We start from the raw sequence: 19,343 nt of genomic DNA on the forward strand, positions 1-19,343 counted from the left end.
TCAGCATGCCGAGCAGATAGAACAACTGATTTCTGCTATGATGTTACCAAAGCATCTGGCGGTTGTCAAATGCCAAGCACACAAAAAAGGAAATGACCTTGTGGTTAAAGGAAACAACCTAGCTGACTCAGAAGCTAAGAAGGCCTCTGGCTGCAAGGTAGCTATATTAGCCCCAGAAGTTATTATAGAACCCCAGCCAAGCTTAGATGACATAGTCCGAATTCAGCAGCAAGCAGGTCCATATGAACAGTCAATGTGGCATCAAAAAGGAGCAACAAAAGATTCACAAAATATTTGGCGATCACACGAAGGACAAATTATTGCACCCACATCACTTTTAAATATTCTTATCCTAGATGCACATGGTTTTGACCATTGTGCAAAGGGGGAAGTTATAAGGAAAATTAAACAACAAGGATATTGGTCTCCATACTTGTATGCAATGGTAGGAGAGTTTTTGTCTACATGTGAAGTCTGTGCTAAATACAATGTCAGAAAGGGTATAACGACTCCAGTAGGACATATACCGGTACCAGAAGGTCCTTTCAAACATTTAGTTATGGATTATGTAGACATGATAAAACGGGTACAGGGAAAGAGATACATGCTTGTGGTTGTCGATAGGTTTAGCCGGTGGGTAGAAGCAGTACCATCAGCAGATGAGGGAGCAGGAACGGTAATCAAATTTTTGACAAGAGAAGTGTTTCCAAGATTTGGAATTCCTTCAGAAATAAGTTCGGACAATGGATCAGCTTTTATCCAAAAAACTATAAAACAAGTCCTACAGAATTTGAGAATAAAACAAAGACTAGGCTGTGTTTACCATCCTCAGTCCCAGGGACAAGTTGAAAAAATAAATGGTCTTCTCAAATCCAAAATTAACAAAATATGTGCAAGCACTAAATTAAATTGGGTTGATGCTTTGCCTCTTGCACTGATGAGTTACCGCATGCAAACTAACCGAAACACACATCTAACACCTCACCAAATGCTTACTGGACGCATGATGCCTGCACCATGTAACAGAGGTCCATACAAAGGACCCCCACTAGAACAACTACAAATGGAGTTAAAATCGTATATGAAAGAACTAACGGCTATCCATAAAGCTATTTGTGCGCAGGAAAAAAGAAAGGAGCTGTCGGAGCAGACGGAAACCAGCTGTCCCATCACCCCAGGAGATCAGGTCTATCTGAGAGTATTCAGAAGGAAATGGAACGAGCCAAGAAGGGAAGGGCCGTATAACGTCACAGCAGCAACACCAACAGCTGTTCAAGTAGAGGGAAGCAGTACTTGGTACCATCTGAATCACTGCACAAGAGTTCCCAAACAAAGACCAGCCACGATACAGAATAATAAAGAACATGCAACAGAGAGAGCTCAGCAAGACAATGGCAATAATATTGTTGACCAAATGCCTGATCAGCACATGTCTGTCACAAGTTCAAGCCACAGACAACATCACAACTCCAGCCCCCACAAGTCAAGCACAGAACAACTCGCTGCCGCACAACCTCACTTCCCTACCATCAACTTTTCAGCCCTCCACCAAAACCAGCAGCGACTCAGTTGAAGCAGGACTACATGGAAAGCACCGCCGGAACAGAGAGGACAATGACAACATGTAGAGGTTTAGATGTTCTGTGGGAACTGGCACAAAGCAATCAGTGGTATGAATGGGCCACCTTCACAACAACAGAATTAAATAAGAAAGTCTGCCCAGTATGTACCAAAAACACCTGGAAACGAATTAATAGCCGGTCCAAATCCATACAACCGTGAACTTGCATCTAGCAGAAGAAACTTCCAATAGCTCTGATGAGGAATAAGGAAATGACAAAAAACTATTATGCATATTTTATATTTTGGTTTATGATGTTTCTGTTTTATGATGTTTCTGATTAACCTTTAGAAGGTACCCTTCTTACCTACCCATTCATATTTGTTTATGTTTATGTTTAATCTATTTTATTGACCTAGATGTGTTCCATAATTAGGATAACCATAGACATAGTAACAAGTATACAACCCCTGTACATTGACTAAAGTAAAATCAAGGTGTTATGGTCTTTTACTTCCTTCTAGCCAAAGAGACAGAGGGAAGAGGTTTGGCCCTAACGCCTTCTTGAGTGAAATGGCATGACTTAGACTTGTTGTAATGTAACATAGGGACTATTTTTGGTTACTAGATAGCGTTAATAAAACAGACTGAATCATGAAATGTCACTCAAGAGTAAAATGAGACGTAAACGTCTCAAAGGGGGAAATATGAAGAAGTTTTTGCTAATCGAAATATAAAGTAAATCATATATAATTCAGTTACCATTATAACTGCAGTCAGACATAAGCTAAGAACCCCACTATTTAGAACCCATCTGTTTTTGGCATTTTACATCTGTTGTCTTACACCTGTGATCCTCATTAACAAGGGTAATTCAGGAGGCCACCATATATTACTGTGACGTGGTAGTGTGACGACCATATAAAAACCCCTGAATAGTGGTAAGCGGGAGTGCTGTCTATAGAGTGGTTCTGTGTGGACCTTAGACAGACTCGGCTTATATTGATCAAGAAAAGTCTGAATTTTTGCTATCAAAACCTAATGCTCGGAGTCTTCTTTAATCCGGGGAATCCACAACAGGAACCACCCACAAAGTGTTAACTCAACACTTTTAAAAGTGTTGCTTCTTACAACACCAACACAGTGTTACAATGAACACCGAGAGAGTAAAATATTAACAGCAATGAAAATAACAACACTGTTGTAGAGTTGAGTGCAGCTTTGTAGCAAACACTGGGAGTGTCAAAATTCTACACTCTTCCGGTGTTGGACTAACACTATGGAAAAATGGAAACTACGGTCTCCTCAACCTTATCGGAGTCATAGATTACACCATCCTGGTGCTGATAGTACAACAAAATGAAACACTAAAGGATGTTGCCTTTTTTTTTTCTCCTCTTGTTAATGGTCTCTATCCATTACACTATCAGAAAATAATACATTTACTGAAATAAACATCACTATTTAACTCCCTTTAAAACTTTATTCCACCACAAAACATTAAGCCATCAAGTCAGTGCCTTAAATATAACAGTCCAAAACTATGTACAATAGACTGTCGTTGCCATAGGACATTTGTAAATCAAATGGCTTGTAGAAATACAACTCTTCAGTTTTTTTGAGTACAAGACTGTTCTCTTGTGCAACAACATTGAAGGCATGGAGATGTTTGACAAACTCTGATTCCATACATGATGCCAACAAATACATTCCTCATTCAAAATCATAACTGACGCTGAAAACAAAATGGACCTTGGAAGAGTTCATCAATTGCGGCTAGTGAAGATGCCTGACAAGGGATGACCTTTTTATCCACCACAATGAAGAACTTGCTGATGATTTCTTTGCTGCTCCCTGAGGCAAGAATGTATGGCTGACGATTCTCTTCCATCTCACGGTGTTCCTGTATATACCGGCATGCCTGAATGAGGTGGGGAAAAAAAAAAAAAAGATCAATAACGACATAACTACAGCAATATTTATCATCATAAATATATATATAAATAAATTGAACATAGTAAAGAACAGGAGACAATCCGGGAAGAAAAGTATATGCAGGCTATTAGTTTAAGTTTAGCTTGAGATCATTTATCAATTGATCCATTTCAGAGTTTACCTGATCAATTTGAAGTATACTGTATATAGCCCTCGTCACCAAGTGTCACCAGTGCAGTTACCAACTTTGTGAAATACCACAAGATCAGAATCAGAATCACTTTATTGCCAAGTACGTCCACTGACCTGTTTGCTCTGTAGGCAAACTGCAGGGGGTCCAGTAAGGGTCCTGTAAAGTCCTTCAGATAACCCAAAACCAGTTTTTCCAAATGATTTCATGACCACAGACGTCAGAGCCACGGGTCTGAAATCATTAAGTCCATTAATTTTGGGTTTCTTTGGGATGGGGATGATGGTGGAGCGTTTGAAGCATGAAGGTACTACACACAGCTCCAATGATCTGTTGAAGATCTGAGTGAAGATGGGGGCCAGTTGGTCAGCACAGGTTTTCAGACAGGCTGGAGTCACACCGTCTGGGCCTGGTGCCTGCCTTCTTTTGCTCTTCCTGAAGACCTGGCACACGTCATCTTAGCTGAGTTGAAGGGCAGGTGTGGGGGAGAGGGAGATTACAGGAGGTGAGAATGGTTCCTTTTCAAACCTGCAGTAGAACTTCGTTCAGGTCGTCTGCCAGTTGTTGATTTGCCACAGTGCTGGGGGATGGTGCCTTGTAATTGGTGATGTCTTTCAGACCTCTCCACACAGAAGCGGTGTCACTAGAGGAGAACTGAGTGCGAAGCTTTTCCAAATAATTCCTCTTCGCCGCTCTGATCTCCTTCTCTAGTGTGTACTTGGCCTGCTTATACAAGGCTCTGTCCCCAATCCCGCGAGCATCTTCTTTGGCTTGACGGAGCTGACTGAGTTGAGCAGTGAACCATGGTTTGTCATTGTTGTATGTTAAATAAGTCCTGGTAGGAATGCATACAGTATGTCCTCACAGAAACTGATATATGATGTTACCGTTTCTGTGAGCTCGTCCAGATCTGTGGCAGCAGCTTCAAAGACAGTCCAATCAGTGAGAGAGAAGCAGGTTTGTAAATCCCACTCTGCTTTGTTAGTCCATCTTTTTACAGTCCCAAGTACAGGTTTAGCTGGTTGGACAGGTAACGTGCTGTCTGAATTTTGGCAGTTCGCGTGAGAGGTTGGCTTTTTTAAAGTCCCCGAGAAGGATTCAAACAGAGTCCGGGTGTTGTTGCCCAGTCTCTGTGATCAGATCGACGAGTTTTTGTAAAGCCAGGCTCACGTGCGCTTGCGGAGGGATGTAAACACACACCAGAATAAACGAGCAAAACTCCCGCGGCGAGTAGAAAGGCTTGCAGTTAATGAAGAGCGCTTCTACATCGGCGCAGCACATCTTCTTTAACACAGTTACATCTGTACACTACCTTTCCTTGATGTAAAAGCACGTTCCGTCGCCGCGCGATTTCCCCGTTAATTCTGCGACGCGATCCGCTCTAAACAGCTGAAAGCCCGGCAGACTTAATGCGTTGTCTGGAATCGCAGCGTTTAGCCAGGTTTCCGTGAAACACAGAGCAGCAGAGTTCTATTCAAATCCCTATTAGTCTGGGTAAGCAGAAGAAGTTTGTCCATTTTGTTGGGTAGAGAGCGGAGGTTCGCCAGGTGAAAGCTGGGCAACGGCGCGCTCGAGTCCGCGTTGTCTGAGTTTCACAAGCGCGACGGCCCGCTTCCCCGTCTCGCGCGGCTGAACTACGATGTTCAACAAAGCGTCGGAATAATCAAAAACCGGTGAAATGTTTTGTGGAGTGGTCTGCCGAATGTTCAGCAGTTCCTCCCTGGTAAAAACGATGGGGTTTGATAAACAAAAACAGGAAAAACTAACAAAAACAATACGAGCACTTGAGAGCTAAGCACTGAGGCTGCCATTCGCGGCGCCATCTTGGTCAACAGCCTGAGAGATACTGATCTTTTGGGTTTTCTTTCTTCCTGAAGCCTGGGGTCATAAAAGATGCAGGAGTAGAAGGAAGGAAGGAAGGAAGATATGTCACTGTCCCATTCTGAAAAACACAGAACACATGTTAAATGTTTACAATACAACAAGTCTGGTATATTTTAACTGCAAAGCCTTACTAAAAGTAAAGTTACTTCTGTACAACTCTACCTGGAGAATCCTGGGCTTCACTGCCTTCTCTGTTCAGATTGGAAGATGATTGCTTTGAAAGCTGTTGGCCACCTTTCCAAAAGTCTGGAAGCAGTTTCAGACCCAAAGAGGAGCGTGAAGTCTTGAAGAATCTACAGCAGAAGAAAACATGTCAAGAAATGACCACAGAACATTCAATATATAGCATATTGTTTCGCTTTAAATATGTAAAGAAGAAAGTTCATACCAATCCTTTAGTATCCAGAAATCAAGGAAAAACTGAAAGAACAGTGGTGGACCTCTCTGGATCATGGACAAGGCGCTGTCTGTATTCAAGCGTTGCCCTCATCTTCTGCATGATGACCTCACTTTCACTTGTATGATTCATCAAAGAGATGGCCTCTAGACTTTGGTCATTATCCAGCTGATCTTCATAGTAGCACAGCTGTCTGTCAAGCAGAGGGCCTCCTTTTCCTGTTTTTGGATCATCCTTATCTGCAGGTTTTGTCCCCCTTTGTACGGTCTTGAGGCGCCACGACAAGAATCCAGTGTTTTTTTGGCCATCATAAAAATGTCCCTGACAAAATGAAATTCAGAAAAAAAATTCAAAACTTACCCTCCCTTGAAAATGACAACATCTTAGTAAAACATAAAAAAAAAAAAAAAAAAAAAAAAAAAAAAAAAAAAAAAAAGACAAAAGAACAATAGTGCAAGTTCTGATCACAGATAATGACTTACATATCCACTCCTCCCTTGGGGATCTCCGAGTGACAGAAACAAGGTGATAATTCCCAAACCATACTTCTGTTTTGTAAGTCGAAAGAAAGTAATTTGCTTAGAACTGAAACAGAAAAACAAACTGAAATTTACTTCAGGATACAGAGCCCTAAAATATTAGTCTACAAACAATTACTAGAGACCTAAAATATTAATCTACAAATAATTACTACAATTACACAGCCATGGTGGAATTATTTTTACAATAATTCTATTTATTATATATTTTTTTATTATTTTTAAAATTGGGCTGCACTTGGACGTAGCGTGCAAGCCTGCAAACCCTTCCTTCCATGAAGAACGTTACATAACGGGGACAGCCTTTTATTAACATAATTTGTGCTTAAAGGCCTAGTCTCACAGAAGCACGGTGAAGGGAATCAAGCGGAATCTTCGAATTAAAATTGTATTTTTTTTTTTTTAGTCTGATGATAATCAATTTCAGTGGTAGAATTAGCCGAGGATGTGCATCGGAAATAATATTCCTGAACGCGCTTACGACTAACGTTACAGTAAATTAAAAGCAATAGCCATATGCGAGACGCCACGAAACACGAATCGAATCATAATAAAGGTTTTACATAATTTAACTTGTACAGTGGAATGATATGGTAAGTCACAAAAATCACGTTAGGGCTCGCTGGCTGTGTAATGATAGTTAATCATTAATAAAGTTATTTTTGATCGAACAAGATAAGCCTACGGTTAAAAATGATAAATACTTGAATTAACTTGTATGATTTCTCTCATTAATATGTATTAAGAAGTTAAAATATCAGACTTACCACCACACTTCGCACAGAGGTAAAATGGCGTCTGTCCGCATGTGGTCCGGTTCAATCAAGACGTTTTGTACGTAAACTGGGGTGTGGCTTAGTTAACTCTAAAGGAGAGTTAACGCTTGAAACGACGCAAAATAACTTTCTCTTTTAAGTTGGACACCTCTTTAACTCACAAGGCAGACTTTATAACTATTCCGATTTCTTACGGAAATATAATATTCCTGTGTCTGCCAATGAATATGCTGTAGTTTTCAATGCCATTCCTTCTGGTGTATCCTTTCTGTTGCTATAGGTACCACGTCCCCCTGGCCATGCGCTAACTCTCTGTCTTTAACTGACACGATGATCGGGAAAGTGTGCTTCTCTGTAGACCAACAAAAATATAACTAGAAAATCTGAGCTCTCTTCCAGAAAGAGATAGCAACAATCCCTTATGTAATTCCATACTGGAAAATTAAAGTGGAGAATACACCTTGGGAGAAAGTATGCACTCTGCCTCATAAATATCTGCTTACCAATAAAATAAAAGAAATAACATTTAAGCTGATTCACAAATGTTACCCTACTTAGATCTTTCTTAAGAAATATAAGTCCGATATTGAAGTGAAGCGCAGTTTTTGTGATTCATCTGAAGAAGACTTCATTCGTTTGTTTTGGCTGTGCACCTACACAGAAACATTTTCATCACATTTTTTAGCATTCATCCAATCTTATTTTGTGAGTGACTTTTATTTTTGTTTAAGAGATGCTTTCTTTGGAACATATGACTACTCAAAAGAAAATACAGGGAAATATTAGAGAATTCATTTGTGGTTTCTCTTAGCTAAATTTCATATTCATAAACAAAAGTTTACTGGCTCTAAACCTCAGTTAAAATTTATTTGGACAAATATATGGAAACTATAATCTGTGTATAAAACTGTATTCATCCTTTGTGTCTTAAGATGTACACTCATTGTTTTATGGGTTTTTTTTTTTTTTTTTTTTTTTTTTTTTTTGTTAACCCAGGCAAATCTGAATGTATATTCTTTTGTTAGTAGTGGTATTATTTTATTATTATATTATATTTATTATTATTATATAATATTATATATTTATATTATTTAAAAAAAAGAAAAAATCAGCGCGTGACTTCAGTGACGTCACCGAACTTTTAGAACGTGTCGCCCTACTATTTAAAGGATTCGAATTTTAGAACTCATTTTGTTGGTTGAAGTTTTAGTGTAGTGTTTCGCTGAGTGGAAAAAACAACCTGTTGTAATGGGACTGTTTTCAAAACTAAAGAAAGCGTTTAAAGGGAGCGTGCACACGAACCCGACCCTGTGTGCTGCTCAAATACTCCCCCGTCAGGCCGGAACGCCATCCTCATCCTCACGATGAGACGCCTGGTGCTGCTGCCGATGAGATAGGAGAGAAGAGGCAGGAGACCAAAGTTCTGGGGATGTCGCCTTCTTCACTTTTTCCGCCGAAAAGCTGGGAAATACAACCTGGCCAAGGCTGAGGAAGTCTGCCAGAAGGAGGCGGCATTGTATCGGAGACTTAATGATGGTAAAATCACAGACGATGATTGAAGTTTTGATTCAAGGGAGATTCTTTAATTAGGGAATGTTTTGATGTTTTTGTGTACAATTGAAAAAAAAATCACTTGTTCACATACTTAAGATAGCACTGTCTAAATCGTCCATAATTGTTACTGAGCATTTTTTCCACTTCGTGATTAATATTCCATCTGTAGGTCAGACTTCTCTACAACAGGGATGTGTTGTTGTCGAGATCCATGATCATCAAGACCCTCCAGTCTCTGAAGTCCTCCCTGCTATAGAGAAACTGCTGGAGCCGGACGTCCCCAACAACTGGATGTCAACATTCCAGCTAGTTTGAATGAAGAGGACAAAGTGGAAGAGCTGGCCAAGGGTAAGTTTACTGACATTATAACCCCATTCTCACTTTCCCGGTGAAGGGATTTAGTAGGCCTCATTGCCAAGCCTGACAGTAAAAATCTTGATTCAGAAACACATTCATGTAATGTAATTAAAAGGTATACTGTAATTTGAGTGTGCAATATTTTATTCATATTACTCGTGTTCCCCTCTTTAGATCAGATTTGTCTGCAGGATAATTGCACTGAAGACAATGAAGTGGAGGAGCAAGACGACAGTACGAATATTAAATATATGAATATTAGTAGAAATGATAGAATGCGTATTTTTGCTAACTGCATTTGTTTGTCTTATAAATAGATCACGTATTCTGGCAATACAATTTGGGCCCCAGCTGGGCAAAGGAGGCGGTGGCTGTGTGTATGCAGCGACTCGCTGCACGGATGGCCTTAAGGTTTGATTTTTTTCTTTTTTACCTATGAAACCTTCCATACTTGTTTGGTATTGGTGACTGGAATGATCTCTGTGCACCAGATAATTGACTGTTCTAGCTTTGTTTGAACAGGTGGCTGTGAAGATTGCCGAAAAGACTCCAGATATGCCATATATCAGAATTGTGAATAGCTTGTGCTCTCTATAATGTTGCTTCTCAGTCGTTGTTTTCGGTTTCTAGCGTCTTATATCATGTGAAATCTAAGAAACCACCTTCAACTAAACATCATGCTTTCTTTTAGCCTGGCCATCCCAGTCGCCTCCCCTTGGAGATTGGCCTTACACTCTTGGCCAATGAGGACCCCAGCGTTCCATACATAATCAAACTCCTGGATTGGCAGGACAACCGGACTACTATGTCATGGTCTTGGAGCGACCCATGCCTAGCATGAGCCTGTTTAGTTTCGTGAAGGTCCGTCAAAGGCTCAGAGAGGGGCAAGCACAACATTTTATGTGGCAGGTCCTTCAGGCCGCTAACATTTGCTGCGAGCGCGGGGTCTTCCATAGAGACATAAAACTGGAAAACCTCCTGGTGAACCCAGACACATTGGAGGTTAAGTTGATCGACTTTGGATGCGGCGAGCTCATGAAGGACACTGACTATGTGACCTTCAGTGGTAAGTTTTACGATTTGCTAGCAGGTCGTTTAGCTCCCGAAACACACCTAGCTGTAGAAATGCATTAAATATCCAAACCCCTTTCTTCCAGGTACAGAAATATTCTGTCCACGGAGTTCAGTATCAACGGCAGCTACCATGCAAAGCCGGCGACGGTTTGGTCTTTAGGGATCCTGCTGTTCGTCATGGTGTGTGGTTATTATCCAGACGACGAAGACCTGCAAGAGATCAGCAAGAATACGTGGTCCGAAACTGATCTGTCAAAAGGTAAGATCTTCATCAAAGATGACCAAATATGAAAGTATGCTATTTAGAAACGTGATATAAAAAAGTGGAACATACAAGTTCATAATCATCTCTCAACTTTTTGACCAGAATGCTGCCAGATGATTTGTGATTGTCTGCAGCGGATCCCCAGCAGAGACTTCTTCTGGAGGATATGCAGCTCCATGACTGGTTTATGGTACCAAGATTAGAATTTGCTAAATGTTGTTTTCTTTTTCATATTTGCTCCAAATGTCATGTATTAAGATAAATAACACTGATTTATGTTTTTGTTTCAGGTCGTGGAGTAAGAAAACTCCCTGCCCGTCTAGAAGTGCCTGGCACCTTGAAGTGGCATCATTTATATTTAGAATTTGTGTTAGATAAATATGTGTTAAGACAATTGTTTTAAAATATTATCCGAGATAAAGTATGATATAGTAACAGTTACATAAGTATAATATATTCTAAAAAAAAAAATCTGAAAAAAAAAAAAAAAAAAAAATGTACAGAAGTATAAGAATAGAGCAAGTAGATATAAGTATGATATTATAATCGTTTTATTTCGATGTTAAGTATTAAGATATTTGTAGTTGTATTAAGACATGTATTCAATGTGTTATATTACCAAATGCAAAAAAAAAATAAATAAAAATGAATAAAATCAAAAAGAAAATACATTTATTCAGCACTACAGTCATCCATGACACAAACAATCAGTGTAGAATGTACAGAAATATTCAGAAATGTCAAAATGACATAACTCATGTACACTTCACACAAAAACACATCCCATGTTAGCTTGACAGAATTTTGGATTGGAGTTGAATTGAATCAAAACTGTGTATGCCATGTCGGTTGACAACACATACATTGTACACACATTACGACATTAGCCACTTCCACAAATTTCAGTACAACTGACTTGATTATAAAGCTGAAAATGTATGTATTCCTTTGTGATGCCAACTATATATTTATTTTGAAATGCTCAAAGAGTTTTATATATTTATATTGGTAATTCAGGTGATTCCAAAGGTTTTCTTTCCGTATATGAAATCCCTGCTTAAGGTCACAGTTAAATCACCAGTGCTGCATCTTTGGAACAGGAGCCAAACATGATTAAATGTAGGCATAATAAAAATGACAAAAATTGAATAGAAACACAGAAAACATCACATCAAAATTTCATGTAGTTGCTGCTCAGTAGTGACATTACCACGATTAACAGAAGCACCACGTCCCAGCCATAAATGAGCACAGTTTTTACAGCTTGACTACATCCAAAAGTTTTTTTCCCCCATTAATAGACCTGTGTCACGGTGTGTTTCAAGGAAGGAGCACTCGACGAGAATGTGACATTAACAGTTTTAATCTTCTACAAACAAACTGAATATAACGAGATCGGACAAACTGAACTGAAATAAACAGGAACTATATACACGTGACGTCCTTACCTGTCCATCATAACACATAACGCTTGATGATTTACAGTGTGGGGGAAGGGAACCAAAAAACAATACTCACGCTGGCAAGTGACAAACATCAGAACGAATACAATACGCAAGGATAGCGAAGCAAGTAGCGAGTACGAACAGCAACAAAATGGGGGGCTCTATACGCAACATCCCAGTGAAAGATCAAGTTACATACTTAGGAATTCTAATTAATGAAGATAAAATAACAGGAAGTAAATTCAATTGACACTTTAATAGCGAAAACTCAAAAGAAGTTTAACTCATGGTAGCAAAGAGCCTCATCAATAAGAGATTTTGGTGTTAAAACAACTCTTTAAGAGTTAAATTCAACACTGTCCAATTTTCAGAGTAAAATTAACTGAGATTGGAGTAAAAAATTAACACTGCTCAACACTTAGTAGTGTTACTGCAATTTAACGCTAAAAGATATCCCATTCATTAAGTAGTTAAAAATGAACTACAGTGCCAATATTTCACTCTACAGTATAATATTACTGTGACTATATATATATATATATATATATATATATATATATATATATATATATATATATATATATATATATATATATATATGTATCTTAAATTATGGCGTAGTTTGTTATTGTAAATAAGCCTGCATGAACAAACACTCATGTATAAGATATGCCTTATGGTTAGCAGACAGATTGGCCTTATTTGAGATATGCAGGTCGGCTGCTTGTTTTGATACATCTAATTAAAAATGGCTTTTCACTTCATCCCTCCTCCACGTGGTGTATGGGAACAGAGGCGGGGGTGAAAGGGGGCATTGTGCGGAGCAGCAGTGGATCCTGGGGTGAGAGAGAGAAAGAGATGCCCACTCAACTGTGTCCAGGTCGCCATTGTTGGAAATTCCCTTCCTATTCAATGCATTTTAAATAGAGCTCCGAATATTCGGACGCACCGACAAAGTGAGCGAGCCGCAGGGGGTCTTTACTCCAGCAGCCCTTGCAGTTATAGTCTATAAGCTGCCTGACGTATTATCTCATCCCATCACCTTCCTCATCATCTCCCTCGAGTTATTTTTTGCTTCCACACAATTTGGAAATATATAACCTGTGCACAACTTTTACACGCACGATATCCGCTAGGCTATACATGGCTTTCGACACTTTAGCTATTTTGTATTTTCTTACTGCATGGGTAACCTGATAGCAGTTACAGATTTTTATATTTTTTTTTTTACCTTTTTTTGTGTGTGAATCCGATTATTTATAATGTCACCTATTTAGATTCCACATAAATCTTTGTAGACCTACCAGAACAAAAGGTCTCGTTCTCAAATGGGCGCACTAAATGAAGCGCAGTCATTAAGTTGTTTAAAACAGACAGATGTCAGAACCTCGAGGGGCATAAACTCCCTTTTAGCATACATCCCGAGTGCATGTTTAAATATAAAAGGCAGGACATTTCGAATTGACTCATATCGATACATAGCCTAACTCGGCTGTCTAAATTACCAGAGAGCTGCTATTAGCATTAAGAGAAACGCAAAAGAGGGAGAAAGAAAGAAAAAGAGACGGTGTTCCGCGCCATTGAAATGCAAATGTCAGAACAAGGAGAGATTGTATTTTTGTGTGAGTGTGTGTGTGTGTCTTTGGAGAGGAGGGGAGGGGTCTGCAGAGTGGACAAGTTTGAGAAAGAGGGGACTTGTTGAGGAAAAACAGCCACACACGCACTCGCCAGTTCACACAGCAACAGCGGACGACGTTATGGTCCGCTTCAGGAGTCCACGCGAATTTTAAGTTTTGCTTTTTTATTTCATCGTAACCAACTCTTTTAAAAGAAGCCGATGTCGTCTTAACGCGTCCTGCAAGGTGGATTATTTACGAAAAGGGGAGGTCGGTATCTATCTATTCCCAAACCGGTTTTAGAATTTGCGTTGCAAAGTTGGTTGATGCCCGTGACTCTCACCGACTGCTCGTGAATCATGTCACGCCGGAAACAGAAACGGCCCCAGCAGCTCGTTAACGCGGACCCCGGGGGCACGCGCTTGATGCCGCAAGGTGAGGAAATCATTCCTTTGTTAATTATTTGTTACCCTGGACTAATTGGTAATGGTGCTTTATTTATTTATTATATATATATATTTAAGTTTTAAATTAAAAAGTTTTGCATAACTGATTATAAGTAGTCAACATTTGAAGTGGATCGAAAAAAGTTAATCCAAGTTGTACTAAAACGTTTTGGTTTTAGCTTTAAGGACGACTGAAAGGTTTTGATACACTTTAAATGTTCACTAGTTTACCAAGAGCACCTGTTGCCCAAAAATATTTGATATAGCCTACTTTTTTCTTTGTGGCTTAAAATAACACCTGAAGAACAGGTTAAAATGCACTAGTGCGTTTGGCCCTCTACTCAGTGAGCCATTGTTTAAGAGCTGCAGCACACAGCTCACATTTCTGCCATGACCTGACTTTTAAAAAACAGGTAGTTTGCTGACATTTCCCGCTCAAAATGTCTGGTAAATGTGTTATATAGAAAGAAGGCTCTTGAAGACATGGCCAGAGGGTTGGTCTAAAGGTGTTCAGCCGTATGGCCGGTCATTATGTTGACATGAATCACTCAGGGGCCATAACTGCGTTAGCTTTTCACTAATGTCAATCCTCCAAGAGACTTGCAGCATAGTCAGTTTGATTGCTGGGGGTCTTTTATGCATTTAGAGGAGTCTCCTATTCAGTGTGAATAAGGTGCAGGCAAGGGGGAGGGGACGAAGGGGGTGTTTGGGTAAAGATTAATCTCTTCTCACTCTATTCTCTCCTCTTCTCCCTTATTCTCTCTCTCATGTTTCCATGTGCTCCTCTTTTCTGCTCCCGCCGTGTTCCCCCCTTCCCACTCCCTTGCCTCTATTCACTTTGTACCTCTGCTCAGTTGGGGGTTCCACTGTTAGAATACAGAGAGCAGAAAGAATGCATCGTTGCATGCATGCATAGAAGAAAAAGTTAGCTAAGGAATCTAAAAATATGGCACCTTTGTCATTCGATTTCTATAGCACTTGGCAAGAACAGGTAGAAAGTTGGGAGGGGATTTTTTTTTTAGTTTGAGGGTTTCTGGTGCATTTCAGCAGATTAGATTCCAGTATGTACAGTCATTTTGTGTATCTGTATGCCTGAGAATGGAAAAAGTTTGTCTGTCAGTCAACCCACTGTTTTCCCAACCCCCTTCTTCTAGTTCTTTTTCTGCGCTCAAGAATCTAAAAGAATTTGACCTTAGAGCTCATGAGGTTAGGTCATCTAGCCAATCAGAGAGCATGGACAGTGCCCAAAACCCTTTCTATGCCCTGACCTCTGACCCTGTGTGGGGTCAGGGGGGAAGGGTGAATAGAGAGATGAAAGATGTAGTTGATGGACAGAGGGTTGGGTTAAGAGGGGTTATGGGTTGTTGTGGTGATATCTTTTGTTCTCTAAAAGCATTGCAATAGCTGCAAGGTGGTTAGTGAGTTGTGGCAAGAGTGAGGGCAGAAGATGTGAGTGTGGTATATGAAGGTTGTGATTTAAGGGTGAAAGATCATTATGAATGCGGAATGACAAGTGGTATTGAGTGTTTTAATGAAAGAAAACTGTTGACAAAGGAGCTGACCCAAATAGAAAAGCTTTCTCATAACACATTCATATAGAACTCAGTTACAACAATCAATATATAAACTGATATACAAAATAATGAAAAATGCCATAACAATATTATGTTAATAATTGTCATTGTCTGATAATAAATGCTATATACTTATAAACTGATTCTTTATTTTCTTTTTTTTTCTAGAGGACCAGCTTCCACTGAAATCTCCATCCACCTCTCTTGCCTCTGAAGCTACCTCGTCATCTTCGTCGTCCTCTCCTACATCCCTTCAGGACTGTCCAGCCTCCTTTGGCCCCAAGACCATCTCCGGGAGGCCTTCATGCTCCCTCGCTCCCCAATGAGAGCTCATCTCCTCCCCACTGGCCAAATCACATTGCCTCATATTCTACATCTCTGCCTAATGCACACTCATCTCTCTCTCCGGACTTCCCACATCCTTCCCTGTCCTCTCAGACCCACTCTCCTCCCCCTAGCCAACAGAAATCCACTCATATTTCATCTCATCAGCCCCACTCCACTGTGACGTCCCCACCAATGGGTATTTCTGCAACCACCACTACCTCCTCTTCATCATCTTTATCTTCCACATCATCGCTGGGTGCCCCACCTCACCAAGGAAGTCCAAGTCCCATCCACCAAACTCCTTCATCACCTTCAGAGCTCCAGGTGCCTCCAACCCTTGCTGTACTGTTAGAGGAGCTAAGGGTGCTGCAGCAAAGACAGATTCACCAAATGCAGATTACAGAAGAGATCTGCAGGCAGGTACTGCGCCTTGGTGGTATGGTCAGTGCCCAAGATGCACCTCAGGGATCTGTGGAGGGTCAACAGAGTGATGCAAGCTCTAGGTCGCCACCTAATACTGGTGCCTCTTTAATTCCCCAAGCTCCTACATCCAAGCCCCACCAATCTAACACAAATGGAACCAGAGCGCCTTATTCCACCACTTCATCTTCAACATCTTCCTCATCCTTAGTCACCTCCTCAGCCTCTATGCACCCTCTCTCGCTAACACTAGGACTTCCACCTCGTTACCTCAATGAAAAGTCTCCCAACACCTCCATCAGTCATGGCAATGGTGTGAATTTCCCAACTCCTCCTTTGCCTACGGTCAGCCTCTCCCAGGACCAGCTATCTCTTAGTTCCACTGTTAGTACATCAAATGGATCATCAAGCTCATCTTCAGGCCGCCAGCAGCACATCTGCCGGTTCTGTGGGAAGGTTCTAAGCAGTGACTCGTCATTACAGATCCATCTGCGATCCCACACCGGTGAGCGACCGTACCAGTGTCCAGTCTGCCTTAGTCGTTTCACAACCCGCGGCAACCTCAAAGCCCACTTCCTCCGTCACCGTGAGCAAAATCCAGAGCTGTCGCTCTCTCTGTTGCCACCTGCTCTGTCTGAGCAGAGCCAATCAGGATCTGGCTCAGGGCCATCACAGAGGCGCGAAAGCGTCGAGCAGAGGATGAGGAGCCTTTTGGGGTTAAAGGTAGTGTGGGTGTGCCAGATAGTTTAGCTCTGGGTTTCCTGTCCGGGTCATCTCATCCATCTCCCTCCTCCCTTCCGCTGCCACCCAGTGTTGATCTGGCCCTGCTTTCCACCGCCCACTCTTTGCTACAGCTAAACCGTGCCTCAGCCGCAGCCGCAGCCTCTGTTTCCACTAGTGCGCAGTCGTCATCTTCATCCATCACCTCCTCTGCTATGACTGGCCAATTCAAAGGTGCAAAGCAGCAGAGGTTTGATGAGAATACACCGCCACATTCTTCCTTACATCCTGGTTCTCCATATTCCCAGCTGGCACATCTTCCGAAGATTCTCTTCCCAACAGGGCCCTCTGCCCACCATCCTAGCCTAGCCCTTCTTCGCCCTCCTCACCTCCTTCACCACACCTCCCACTTACCTTCCCTTTCTCCTCATACCCCAAACCTCAAAACTCCTCTCCTCCCTCCTCCTCTCCGTCCTCATCCTCCGCCACCTCTGACACTTCCAAGCTGCAGAGACTGGCGCAGAAGTTGAGAAGCAGCCCCTCCCAAAAAGCGTCAATGAAGGCCAGGCTCAGGCTAACGACATATCCACAACCTCCAGCGCTAATGCTATCTCAGCTTACAGGAGGGGAGATGATGGCGGCCTTAGGGCTGAACCCGAATCCCAGCAGTGAGCTGGCCAGCCAAGAGCTCCAAGGGTCAACAGCCTCCTCTTTGGTGCCTAATCAGTGCGGTGTATGCCTCCGTGTCCTCAGCTGCCCGAGGGCATTACGTCTCCACCAGGCCACTCACTTAGGTGAGCGTCCATTCCCCTGCAAACTCTGTGGCGCTCCTTCTCCACAAAGGGAAGTCTAAGGGCTCATCTGGCCACACACAGAGCACGTCCAGCCAATGCACGTGGCCAGAATTCATGCCCGCTCTGTCAGCGCAAGTTCACCAATGCCGTGGTACTACAGCATCATATTCGGATGCATCTGGGGGGCCAGTTGCCTCCGGAAGGTAATGGGGACCTGCAGTCAGAGGAAGGCCGTGGTCAAATGGATGGGGTTTCTTTACCCAAAACCTTCAATCTCTTCCTCTAAATATGAGCATGTCTTCCTCTGCCAGCTTACTGGAGTCTGGTGCTAGCCTTAAAGATACTGCATCAGGTGATGCAGATCAGCTCATGGAGTCAGATCAAGATCCCTATGACAACACCCCTGAGACTAGTCCAACCGTCACCCTGGAGAAGGAGGGCCCCTCAGGAGAAAACAGTCCACCTGACAATTCAGATGAGAACCATTATGGCACAGTCCATCATAGCAAATCTCAAGCTGTCAATGGCTCTGCAGAAGAGGATGAAGACACTCCTTATCTCTCTGTACCGGACCAACCCCAGGACGCCTTATTTGATAAAAAATGGCAGAATGGTGCTTCACATCAAACAGTGATAAGCGGGCCAAAAGCTAGTTTAAACTCTGAAGCTCTCGATCTGTCACCTGCCCTCACTCCACCCTCTAGCCCAGGGTTGTCCACTGAGTCAAAATCAGACCAAAGCGAGCAGACAACACTTCATGTGAATGGAATAGACCATGTTCTTGAGCCCAATGATGGTAATACCCACCCAGCCACAGAGAATGCATCTTTGCACATTCCAGACAGAGCCGTAGAGCAGAAGGTGAAAGCTGAGGATGCAAAGAGTCGACAGAAGAGGATCAAAGAAGGATAGAGAAAAGACTGAAGTGACATCATCAGAGACTACTGTAGCCCCTTCACAACCACAGCGCTCAGAGAAACCTTACAGCTGCGTAGAGTGTGTGGAAAGAGAGTATGCTAGCCGCAGTGGATTAAAGGTACAAAGATTAATATGCCATTTTGAAAAGATGCTATGTTAGATATCTGTGAAATATTCATCATATTGTCTTGTTTATGTTAGAAACAAGGCTTATAACTTCTGTGTGTTTCAACAGGGGCATATGAAAATCCACAGCGGAAGTATGAATGTGGCCAGTACTGCATCCTCACAGTCCTCTGAGGGAAAAGTTGTGGAGCGTACAGATGAGTCAACCCATCGAAAACTGAGAGGAGAGGATGCTAAAAACATAGAGGAAAGTACAAATAAATTGTCCTTGGCTGAGCATCCGTTGTCTGCTACTGACGACAGGCCTGAAGACACTGCTTAAAAGAATGTGATTAGTTAGGTTTTAGCACTATTCTTGTTTACTGATTTCTATGACAACTTTTTCAACTTTGTGGTTAGGAGTAGTTTTTAATTGTTTGATATTG

The 19,343-nt window shown here is 41.7% G+C and overlaps 2 long non-coding RNA genes and 1 pseudogene across 2 annotated transcripts; 1 reads left to right on the forward strand and 2 right to left on the reverse strand.

The window, feature by feature from the left end:
* Positions 1-5,446: 5,446 nt before the first annotated feature.
* Positions 5,447-6,167, reverse strand: LOC122349736. Its single transcript, XR_006251486.1, has 3 exons — positions 5,959-6,167; positions 5,733-5,863; positions 5,447-5,628 (listed from the first exon to the last, which is right to left on the reverse strand). It is a non-coding gene; the product is annotated as an uncharacterized LOC122349736 (long non-coding RNA).
* Positions 6,168-6,181: 14 nt separating this feature from the next.
* Positions 6,182-7,327, reverse strand: LOC122349737. The gene is made up of 3 exons (XR_006251487.1): positions 7,274-7,327; positions 6,450-6,552; positions 6,182-6,288 (listed from the first exon to the last, which is right to left on the reverse strand). It is a non-coding gene; the product is annotated as an uncharacterized LOC122349737 (long non-coding RNA).
* A 6,349-nt stretch (positions 7,328-13,676) lies between these two features.
* On the forward strand, positions 13,677-19,296 carry LOC122348264 (annotated as a pseudogene).
* The last annotated feature ends 47 nt before the right edge of the window (positions 19,297-19,343 follow it).

This window comes from Puntigrus tetrazona, chromosome 7 (assembly GCF_018831695.1).
Source record: "Puntigrus tetrazona isolate hp1 chromosome 7, ASM1883169v1, whole genome shotgun sequence".
In the NCBI taxonomy this organism is placed as follows: Eukaryota; Metazoa; Chordata; class Actinopteri; order Cypriniformes; family Cyprinidae; genus Puntigrus; species Puntigrus tetrazona.